Genomic DNA, 12,475 nt, shown 5'->3' with positions numbered 1-12,475 from the left:
TTTGAGGAGAAGGCTTGGAACACATTCCACCACGCTGTTCTAATGCGGGTTGGTGGAATACACATGTGGCAGAATTTCTATGAAATTTGTCAAATGCAGGTTTCCTCACGATGTTTTCCTTCACCGCCGAGAATGAGATGAATTATAAAGACAAATTAAGCTCATGAATCAGCGGTACTTGCCTGGGTTTGAACCCGCAATCATCAGATAAGATGCCCGCGATCTAACCAGTGGGCCATCTCGACTCAAGAAGGCCATCTCGACTTTGCGCAGAGGCAATATCGTAACCAATGAGGTTAATCCGATGTGCGATTATTGCTAGTTGAAGAAATATATACTTTATCATTATTATTATTTTTAAGTTTTATCAAAAATCTTAGTCCCGTCTATTGAAGATGTTATCAACAATATTATTATAAATAAATAATAATAAATGGAGAATAATTTTATGTTCATTGGTCATATTTTTACGGAAGTTCTGTCGTGAACTTTTCTGAAGCTACTTTAGCGATATGTAATTGCCCTCTAGTACGACGCCTTGACTGGGTGTTTGTTTTTGTTGAGTAATCTTCCTTGGTGTTATTAGTGGGATCCTGGTTTCCTCAGTTGTATTTGTAAAATAGTAACTACTGAGTATCTTGCCGGTTCTTCTCGGTAGAATCTACTTTCCGAACCAGTGGTAGCTTAACTTAATATAGTCTACTAGTAAATACTAGTCTTCAAAGTGCTTCTAAAAGCCTACTTGATAAGGTATATATTGATATTTTTTTTTATTATGTGTATGTCGGAGAACGAGTGACAAAATAAATAGTAGAACCAATTTATAACTAAACAATATATATTTAAAACAATAGCAATAAATTATACTTATTCTTAAACACTAATTACAATTAATTCGATGTACAGAATATTTAAGGTTTAATTATTACAGAATAAATAGAAAAATGCGCTCACCTGGGTTAATCACCAAATAAACAGTTCAGAGCACCGATTGTGCCGTGTTCAACACTGAACCACTTCTGATCTGTTGTCAACTTGTCCTTTTGAGTCAATAGCACAACCGTATTATAAGATTGGAAGTTGATTAAAAATTATTATCTCCCATATGTAGATAGTATTCGGTCAGTTCACTCATAATTGGTTCACCTGTATTATTAACCGCCGTTTACGTTTGTAGTGCAGAACATTTTAGTAATATACATATATATATTCATGCCGTCTTCTGTGAGATTGAACACGTGTGAGGATGGAATCTTCCAGCCATGATATGTTCGTGTTATAGGTTTAGATTACACAGGGTTCGTTTTCTTAGGTTCGGAATGTTGTTATCTCGAGCACCTTGTATAACTTTCGGAAAGGGGTACGATACTACCAGTGACACTAAAGACATATGATTTGGACCTATTTAAATTGAGAAGAAAAAAATTATTTCGGGTCATTTCTTGTTAAAGTTTTAAATTACTACAAGTTGCTTCGCGAAAACATTTGGAACCATTGTTAATTATTTTACGATTTTTTCAATTTAACAAACTTTATATCTATGAAAACTAGTAGTCGCCCTCGTGTTTAAGGGTTTGGTTATCATGTGTTACGCAAAAAAGTAGCCTATGTCCTTTCTTGGAGTTCAAATTTGCTTCATACCAAATTTCATCAAATTCAGTTCATTGGTTCGAAAGAACGACTAGCAGACAGATATACAGAGTTACTTTCATATTTATATTATTAATATTGATTAAAACTATAACAAATTCGAAACGAGCAAATTTTTAAATATAAGTAGGCCGAGCCTTGCCCGTGGTACCAATGGTCAGTGGTAACCAACGCGTATAAATATAGGTACTGTAAGAAATATTAAACAATTCTTACATCGCCAATGAGCCACCAATTTTGGGAACTAAGATGTTATGTCCATTGTGCTTGTATAGTAATACTGGATGACACCCTTTAAACCGGAACATAGGATTATTAAGCGTAGCTTTTTGGTGGTAGAATAATGAAGATGATAATGAACAAGGTTTTAGTCACCATAAAAGTATCTAAAATTTTATCTTTTAATGTGTAAATTTACTAACTAAAAAGTATTTATTTAAAACTAGGTCATATTATATACATAATACAATGTAACCTAAAAATTATTTAAAGTTATATTATTTAGGTAAAATTTTAGTTCAGTCGGTTTGGAATATTTTAATTAAAATTTAGTTGCAAAGCATTGTAATATACGCGAGCATTATACTAGCGTATGTTACAAAGAAATTAAAAAGAACCTAAATTAGACTAGCAAAATTATTTAGATATATATGTTTGTAATATAATATAAACAGAGCTATAACTTTTGCTGCTATTTCTCATGGATTCCCTAAATCACTTTCAGTTGAAAAAACATTGTCGGCAAACAAAAAACCTACCCTCAAATCTGCTAAACTCAGGGCTATAACAGCACTCGAGTCCACTTGAACGGTTTGATGCTGATCGGGACGGGGTGTGAAGGAGTATCCTTATATCCTCCCGATATCTCAGCGCTGTAAGAGGATAAATAAAAAAAAGATGCTAAACTTTTATTAAAATCTATTCAAATATATTTCCACGCGATTTTTACGTCGCTGCTGTTCGGATTATTTATAAATTCATTAAAGTATTGGTTTCGATTGTAGTCCCCATGACTTGGCTACACGTTTTTCTAGAGTGATTTTTTATTAGAGATGTTTAACATTACTATGATAAAAATTGGTGCAAAAGAGTAACTACTGGTATTTGTACCGGATATTCGTTTCAGAAAGTAGTAGTTATTTGAATTTAGATATGCATTGAATTAACTATGGTGTAGTTTTCTAAAACTCTAGATGATGTCTGCATTCCGTGCCCTGCTCCGTTCGGTGATATTTCTTAAGTCACTAATCTAAATTTTAGTTCTTGTTATACTAGAAACCAGTAGGTGATCAGCCATCATTAGGAATCCGATTTGGTTGTATGAATTCCTAAAATATTTAAAAATAGTGAACGTAGATGCATTAAAATTATAGACGAGAATACATAATCAATATTGGTTCCGTATACTATACTAATTATTTATACATGAGAATTATTCATAACAATTTATACGTAACAAGTGTACCGCGGCACGCTGAAATCGCATCAACTATACCGGCGACAACTAATAAACTAACTTCATTAAATAACGCGCTCAAAACTTGTCCAGCGACAATCAAGAGGATCTACGAAAATAAAGTTTATATACAGGTATTCTTTAATAAAAGAATACCAGACCAGGAAAAGTTATGAACCTTGAGCGTTGATTGATGATTATATGCATAGCTGTTTTACCAGTGTTAAGCTTTGCTTTATTTTACGCTAAGCTTACTTAGTGTAAGAGTTTTGTGCAGGCCAATCTGAGTCCACTCACTTATAATTTATTCTATTGCTAAACACCAATACTAAATAATTTGGCAATATGACTACAGTTACGAGGTACATAACATCTTAGTTCCCAAGGTTGGTGGCGTATTGGCGATGTAATGGATGATTATTATTTTTTAAAGTTTTAATATTTGTGGACAGAAGTGAAAGTTCTTGATAAGGAAATCAATTCAAAGTCAGCCTTTAATTTGACCATTATCGGTAGAATATACAGAAAAGGTTAGATACGTATCTATTAATTTTTAATCAGCATCCCAAAAATAATGAGCCATATTTTTAAGGATCTAATTTCCAAAATTCCTCGTTTGTGGAATCAACCAGCCACGACATGTTATTTTTAAAGCTTAGATTTATAATTAATAATTGCCAGATAATAATGAAGGAAATATAAATAGGGCACATATTCAGGATCACATCAGATTAGTAATATTGGCTGAACATACAAATGGATTTGGCTTTCTGCCACACTTCCGACGTTTATTGTACAATAAAGAAAGATTTTATATTTCCAAATGAAAATTGTTTTTCAAAAATATTGTGTTAAATTATTAAAATTTTAAAATAAGTAAATAAAATACATGCTTTTAGTGGAAATCTGCCATTTGCTAGGAACCTGGATATAACATACAATACAATCGAGAAATCATATGACAAAATTACGAATACTTTTCATTTGTAATGATCCAACCCATGATGTTTTGAATATAATTATTGCAGTCACCAAGAAGCAATTTAGTGCAAGCATATTTGCACACATTTTGCTCGTGCTTGCTCAAGTAAACTCGATAAAGTGTGCGTATGTGCAAAGGTGAGCATTGATTGTGATTAATAAGTTTGGTAGCGTAAAGTGAAATTGGACGTAGTCGAGTTTGCGCACCATTTTTTTTGCGTTTTCATCCGCTATGTAAATCTTGACGAGCAGCTGCTTAAATATTTAAAATTATATTTGCAAGCAATAAATAATTATTTCTGCGTTAAATATATAAATCATAGGAAACATATCTAATTATTCAATGGTATTATAATACAAATAAATCTTGAGTTTATTTATGCCATCTCCGATTATCATACATCGGAGTGCATGTCAAGTATTCAGTGTTCTCCAAGTGTTGAATAGCTGGTCGTGTGGGCTATAGTTTGTAGTGGGAACAACGTCACCTGAAGTTTGAAAGTTTTAGCGTTAATACGAGCAAACTTTACCGGGAAATTGAATTTTATTAAATAACAGAATTTTATCGTAATTATCTTGCAGGCAACAGTGTTTATGAGGTTTTGAAGTTCTGAAACAATTGTGCATTGTTATTCTATGTAATTAGGAGTTATTAGTGTGTTACATACCTTCTCTTAAGCTTATTCATATATTTTAATAGTTATTTTATTAATACTTTTTTAACCAGTGGTACTGTCTGCTGATATATTTTTTAAAGATACCACAAAATGTGTCAACTAAACAGTTGTTTAAAAAAGTTTACCTGGCAGGATTTACATTAAGTTTTTATAAAAATCAGTATTTGTTTTTACTGTATGCTCTTATTGAATTTAAAAATATATATATATTTCTTAAAAATCCTCATAGAATTTATTACATATCAACTAATACTCTACTCTGTACTAAAATGTATTTGTATAGCGTGTAAAACATATATTTACCACAATGTAACTGAAAGTCAACTAGTCAAATTTTAATCTTTATAAAATTTTCCGCTAAAATGTATTTACGCTTATAACCTTGAATAGAAGTAATGCATAAATTTCGATTTCAAACTGTTGATTTGACTTTGTTGTTTTTAGGTATTGTGGCTTTTATGATATATACGAATAAGAGCTATTGTTGCCTGTTAAAGCTGTATACTACCATTAAAGTGAACTTAGTTGGAACAGTAGCTCCTATAAAAGCACACTGTAACGCTGCTAGCAAAATGTTTGCTAACAATACCACGTGTAATACAGCGTAACATTCGACGGATATACTACATTCCATAATAGCCCTTACATTTGTTAAAGTAAAGTTCAAAATCGCTTGTTTATATAGTCGATGTTTATTTGGACTATTACACAGGAAGCTTGTTGTAAGGTACACGAGAAAGCGATGCTAAAGTATATAATGTAATAATATAACGAATATTTTATTGGTTAAATAAATAGTAATGTAAAAAAATTACAAAGGAAGAAGACTCATTCTTGCTCTAATAAATAATAATGACTAACTTAATAATATTTATATAACAGTAATTGTAAAATTCGCATATTTTTTATTAGGTTTTCAATGAGCTTCTAATTAATATTTTAATAATATGATTATTATAATATCATTAAAATAAAATAGACTAACCTAGTTGAGTTTCGTTAGTCGGATAGTATTTTGCACAATCGGGAATATATGTACTATTGACATTATAGTATATGTATCTATGGACAAGAGTCATGGCCCATATAAACACAGCGAATATTTATACGGCAAAAAAATAATTAATATAATATAACTCATATAGGTTGGTCACTGAACATTGTTAAATTATCAAAAAGCAACTTTGTGTAGCTGTGAATCGGTTGGTATTGAGAATCAGCTAGCTACAGATTGAGCAGTTAGCGTAAGTACAGACATTATACATGTAAATGTGTGTACATAACAATTCCATCTTTGATACTTCGTTCGTGTTATATAAAACGGCTATATCTTTCTTGGCTAATATCTTTTCAAAATGATCTATGGAAATCGATCAGGAGGAAGTCGTCATTAACCTCTTCGTATAACATTAAGTTTCTTAGTAATGATGTTTAAAAACCACATAATTTAACAAGCACCCTAAAAACAATAGGCAATAGATGCAGATTTACTTGGTGGTAGGGCTTTGTGCAAGCCCGTCTGGGTAGGTACCATCCACTCATCAGTTATTCTACCGCCAAATAACAGTACTCAGTTTTGTTGTGTACCGGTTTGAAGGATGAGTGAGCCAGTGTAGCTACAGGCACAAGGGACGTAACATCTGAGTTCCCAAGGTTTGTGGCACATTGACGATGTAAGGAATAGTTAATATTTCTTACAGCGTCATTGTCTTTGGGTGATGGTGACCACTTACCATCAGGTGGCCCATATGCTCGTCCGCCAACCTATACCATAAATAAAAAAACTAAAAAAAAAATAAAAAATAAAAAAGATGTACATGATATTATTTTTAATATTTTTTTTAAAATAAAAAAAATATTTTAAAAATAATAATTTTTTAATTAAAATATGCACTGTACATTTAACATGTATCAATATGGTTCCTTTCAGCATGTAATTTAAATGAATATTTTCGAAAATATGACAGACTTAAAATGCACGGACATAACGGTTTGTATTTTTTAATGACAAAGAGCGGAACTTTGTAAATAAAGATTGTAGTAAATTTAGTACTGTACCGTACTGGTAGTATAGCACTTAGTGCGAAGCCAAGGCGGATCGCTAGTCAAGTGTATTTCGATTTTATTTGAATTTCGCTTATCACTTGGGTTCATTCAAATATGAAATCTATGTGTGCGTATTGACAACAAAATTAGGCAGCAATATATCTATACCGGCGACCATCACATTGTTAGGGCATTGTTTGCGAATACTATAAATTTGTTCTTCGGTTACCTTTGTTCCGTACCATAGATATAAACTAATATATTAATTAAAATAATAATTTCATACTTCCCCATTAATAAATGATAATTTAATAATGTTAATTTGTGTGTGTGAATTTTTGGTTTATATATTTCGTATAGTTCTTATAATTATTGTATATTTAGCATACAGAAGTGAAATAGATTTAAAAAGGCAAGAACATAAATAACTTTAATCAGGATATAAACAACTTCAATCATTTACAAGCAAACAAAATAGTTCTAACTTCGAAAATATCTTAACATAAATAAATCACCAAATCATACATATTGAAGTAAATTACTTACTCGGTTGAGTTTACAATTCCAAATAAAATACAAATAATACTTATAACAAATTACAAGTCGAGCCATTATTGACCTTACTGTTCGCGCCCAAAAAGATAGAATAATGACAGCTTGATGCGGTGTCGCGCGCTTTTGTTTTTTTTTTTTATTTTATTCTTTCCAGCCAGTTGCATAGTTAAAGAAATCTCCTAAGTGTATTATATTTATTTGAAAATTGAGCACATTGAGCTTGTAATAAGTTAGAATATTTATTACTTACGACGTTTTAAAAAAAATCAATTAAAAAATATGTACTAAAGAATAAAAAAAAGTTTTTAATCAATCCATCGACTCATTGAGAAACAATAAAATCCAAAAGAAGCAAACATTAAAAACATGTCCTAATGTTTTTAATATACCAAATTTAATGACACACAGGTTACATATGACTCAGTCAAGTTATGAAACAGGATAAAAACGGGTGACTATATACGTAAGTAGCATTAAATATAATGTGATCTTTTCGAAATAGGCCAAGAAATAATAGGTTTTTATTGTACAATGTAATTAGTACAATATAATTACAACAATACTGCATACTGTTGTTTAGCGGTAGAATATCTGACGAGTGGGTGGTACCAACCCAGGCGGGCTTGCAGAGAGCCTTACCACCTAGTTCACCAAAAGTTCTTCTTAAAGTTGACTAAAAATCCATATATAGATTTCTAGACTCAATATATTGATTGTTTTGATAACAAGCAGTCAAGAAAATTAAAAATAATTGTAAAATATTTTTCTTATTGACCTAAATCCAGACATATATATGAAGTTATATTGGTTATTTCGCAAAATAAATACAATTTGTCCTATAATACAGTCTTGAATCGCAAAGCCACTCAATATTTCAAGTAATAAAATCGAAAATCATATTCTTCAGAAGTTCAATTCGAAGTAACTTTTATTTCGATTTGAAGCGTCTCTGTCAAACCAAATCCTCAGATATAGAGCGGTTGATCTTGCAGTATAGAAAATTGTATTTCTGTGATATTTCCAAATCCCGTTTACAGTTCGCTCCTGAATATTTTCATTTCGTATTTCAAAGTAGAGTATTTATAGTTAATAGAAAATCGGAATTTCATGAGTAATATTAGTTCACCTCTTTTGATATTAAATATTATTAAGTTATTATTATTTCTCTAAAATCATATGTACATAATAACACGGTTTTAATATTCGTTGCATATTATAAATAATTAAATTTTGGCAATTTATTAATATTGTGTCGTTGGTAATTATAAATGTAATTGTTCCTTGTGTTCAAATGTGCTTTTGAGAGCCAAGTTGAACAATTTTAATTTTAATGAAGTTCTGTGAGGAACAATGAGTAAATAAATATTTCGTAAGACTATCGATAAATAATATAGGAATCAATTAATGTAAAAACTTACCCAAGTGATTCGTTAATAAAATAATCTGTAGCCAATCGCGGTGAACATAACAATATCGCGTATGCTTCGTCCAAACTTCTGGCGAAAGGATAAAATTTTCAGTTACCTTGTTCGGTATGAAATAAACTTTTTACAGAATATTAAGTACACTCACAATCCGTCTCTGATTTGCTTATTTGCCAACCAAAATGTATTTGACCAAGGGCTCTTAAGGGTGCGAATGCGAAAACTACGTATCAAGCATACTATTATTAATATGTTGTAAATAACTAAAATTATTTCCTTGATATTATTAGTTTAGTATTTATCCAATAATAATATAATAAAACAGATAAATTTATTATTTATTCTACTCAATATTGTACATTTGAAATAAAATCTTTGCAATTTTTTTTTAAATATGCAAAATATGCATGATTATATGGTTTTATTACATGACAGACACGTTTATTTATTATGTTAAATAATAATCAGGTTAGCTTAAACACAATGTTAGCGTAACATTGTCTGGGCAAGCCCAACGGATATATCTACTGTAATAGACAATTAATGATTAAAACAATAAATAAAATTTAAACAAAAAGAAAAACCGACTTCAAACAAAACAGTATTTTAAAACAAAATAAAATGCACTAAAAAGTAATAAAAATAATTGCATATTTAAGTTATTTTTGAGAGTCCTCCTAGGTAAAATGAAATGAAAAATATTAGACTACTTAAAAGTCGATTTACGATTATATAACGTAGTTATAGTTATTGTTATATTTGGAGCCGGTGTCAGCCACAGGCACACGCTTCAACAATCAAAAGAAAGAAGCGATACGAGCCTCTTGATTGACCCAGTAAAATATCGTATAAAAGGTAATTTGTAAGAAACATTTCTTAAAGTATTCTCGTATTGTTTTTTGATAGGTATAGTATAGGGTTGGCTGACACCGACTCCAAGTCCGTCAATACATAGTATAAAACAAAGTCGCTTTCTCTGTCCCTATATCTTTAAAACTACGCAACGGATTTTGATGCGTTTTTTTTTAATAGATAGTGTAATTCAAGGGGAAGGTTTGTGTATATAATAAATGAACAATATAGTAAAGAAACACTGACAATTTTAGAAGTTTGCAATGTGATGTCGTAAATAAACAAATTCTTTAGTACATTTAGTCATCATCAGTATTGCACCCGTGAGAAGTCGGGGCGGTTCGCTAGTTGATTATAATATTCGATTATGACAATTACATGAACATAACCACGTTCCGGAAGGTGATTCAAATATCCAAGTAACCCATAAATAAAAGATTCGACCGAGTATTGCTAACGTGCTCCTCAGAATTGTTCCGTTCCCTCCCGTTCCCTTAATTTGTCATAGATCCTATGCTCAGAACCTTACCAAACTTTCACCAAACTACCCTTAAAGTATATCCTTTATAATAAAAAAGAATCATCGAAATTGGTTAACGTGATTTTGAGTTATTCACCTATTTGTCGCGCATATACATAATGCAAATTTAAGACTTATGTCGTTTTCATACGGATACCATCATCGGAAAAAAATTTAAAAAAAAATGGGACCCCACGGGAAGCATTACCTTTCAAAAAATATCAAAATCGGTCCACCCAGTAAAAAGTTATGAGGTAACAAACATAAAAAAAAAAAAAAAAAAATACAGACGAATTGATAACCTCCTCCTTTTTGAAGTCGGTTGAAAAAAAAAACACAAGTTACCATTAATACAAGTCACATTCAATCTTGGAGAAAATTAGTCGAGGGTAGATGTGAATGATTGACTGACAACAGTACAGACTACCGAAATGTCGAACGGATTGCGGAGAGGGGATTGATTAACGGCTTATCAAATACATACCTTATGCCGAGATCATCACGTTTCTTAATTTAAATTATATTTCGAATAAAAAAAGCTATGTATATACAGTTTAATATTTTGGTATCCTGATGTAATTTGGAAGATTGGGACAATTTACGGAATTCCTGACGGTATTATTGCACCTTTTTAATTTATTTATATTCAAATAGGAATGTAGGTATAGTTGTGGTTTAAAAATAAACATTTAAATACGTAAATATTTTTTCCCTTTGAAGATCACGCGTTTAGTGGTCGTTCCCGCTCAAGGTTATTTCAAGAGGCACGGTGTAGAATGCAATTTCCTCTATAAAGGGTCTAAAGCCCTGTCCAAAATGTACACGTGATTGGAGTATTCGACCGTCCCTCTGAGGACATTTCATTCCTAGTTTCATTTTATTTTCGGCTCTTGGGTCCGTAAAATTTGATTTAACATTTTCTGTATGATATATTTTTATTAAAGGTAGCAAATAATTCTGGGCATTTGCTTTAGTAAATTATATTATGTAAATTTGTGATTGTTTGTAATATTAATAGTACATAGAGAATGAAGTACTCATGAGCGTATGTAAATAACCTTTTTTTTATTACTAGTTTTGTAATAAATTTACTATTTCCCACATTTACGAAATGAGGATACCAAATATGGACATCAAAATATTAGTACCGATTAATTATTATGTAAGTAATGTAAAAAAATACGTACGATATACTCGTAAACATAAGATTTTGTTTCTACGCACTAATTCAGTAATAGGATCTCCTAAAGTTTGTTATAGTCCGTTTTAGTTATAGAACCATATATAGATATAAATATGAACTGAACGAACTCGATCAGCACATATATTTTTTTTAATATTAGTAAACAATAACATTTCTGAAGTTTTCATTATGAATAAATGTATGAAGCATATTAATCAAATCAAATCAATTTAATTCAAGTAAACTTCACAATGAAGCGTTTTTTAATCGTCAACAATTAAATACTACCACCGTATCGGAAAGCAGCTTCTAGCGAGAAAAAACGGCAAGAAACTCGCATAGTTGTTCTTTTCAAATAAACAGATTTACAATGCTGTTATTTACAGTAATTAGTGTCCTATAATGGAATCCGAGCCTAACTCCAGGCTTTTCTTTCTAAAAAGTACTCTTTTAATGAATAATATGATTTATTTAATAAATAAATATCATTACAATGGGTTAAATATGTGACTCGTATTTGACAAATAATAGTTACAGTGTACCATAAATTTGTTTCATAAATGTCAACTGAAAAGGGGGATACGATAGACAAATTTGTCTATAGTCGATGTTCGACACCTACCGACCCCCAATGAAGGCAATCAACGGCCGTTGACCCCTGTGGGAGTAATCAATATTTTGGCTTTTCATTTCAATTGACAGTCCATAACTTATGGGTCAGGCATGTTATTACTCCGTTTTGAATAATTTAGTTAAGTGCCAAGTGTTGGAACGAAATGCCTTTTACGGTAGCGTTTGGTGTTTCATTACCCCAATTGTTAGGTAAAGCATTCAATTATATAGTAATTTGATGAGTATCTATAAATAAAATATTATTGAAATATTTAATTTATGATGTGTTATTATCATCTTCATTTATTTTATATTTTTATCTGTTCTAATAACACAACAAGAATTGTCTAGTAATACACACTGTATTATTCGACGTCTATAAAAATATTTATATTAACAATATTAAATTAAAGTAGTAACTTATAACTCTTTACTAAATTGTACCATATAACAAAAGAAATACAATTTTTATATTTTCCTAGAGATATGTTAAAAGATTTGTTTTTTTATTTATAAAAA

The 12,475-nt window shown here is 30.6% G+C and overlaps 1 non-coding gene across 1 annotated transcript; it reads left to right on the top strand.

The window, feature by feature from the left end:
• The first annotated feature begins 261 nt into the window (after positions 1-261).
• Positions 262-395, top strand: LOC124534753. Its single transcript, XR_006966757.1, has one exon. It is a non-coding gene; the product is annotated as a U4 spliceosomal RNA (small nuclear RNA).
• The last annotated feature ends 12,080 nt before the right edge of the window (positions 396-12,475 follow it).

The sequence above is a fragment of the Vanessa cardui genome, chromosome 1, assembly GCF_905220365.1.
Source record: "Vanessa cardui chromosome 1, ilVanCard2.1, whole genome shotgun sequence".
NCBI lineage: Eukaryota > Metazoa > Arthropoda > Insecta > Lepidoptera > Nymphalidae > Vanessa > Vanessa cardui.
This window is presented reverse-complemented; position numbering and strand designations above follow the sequence as displayed.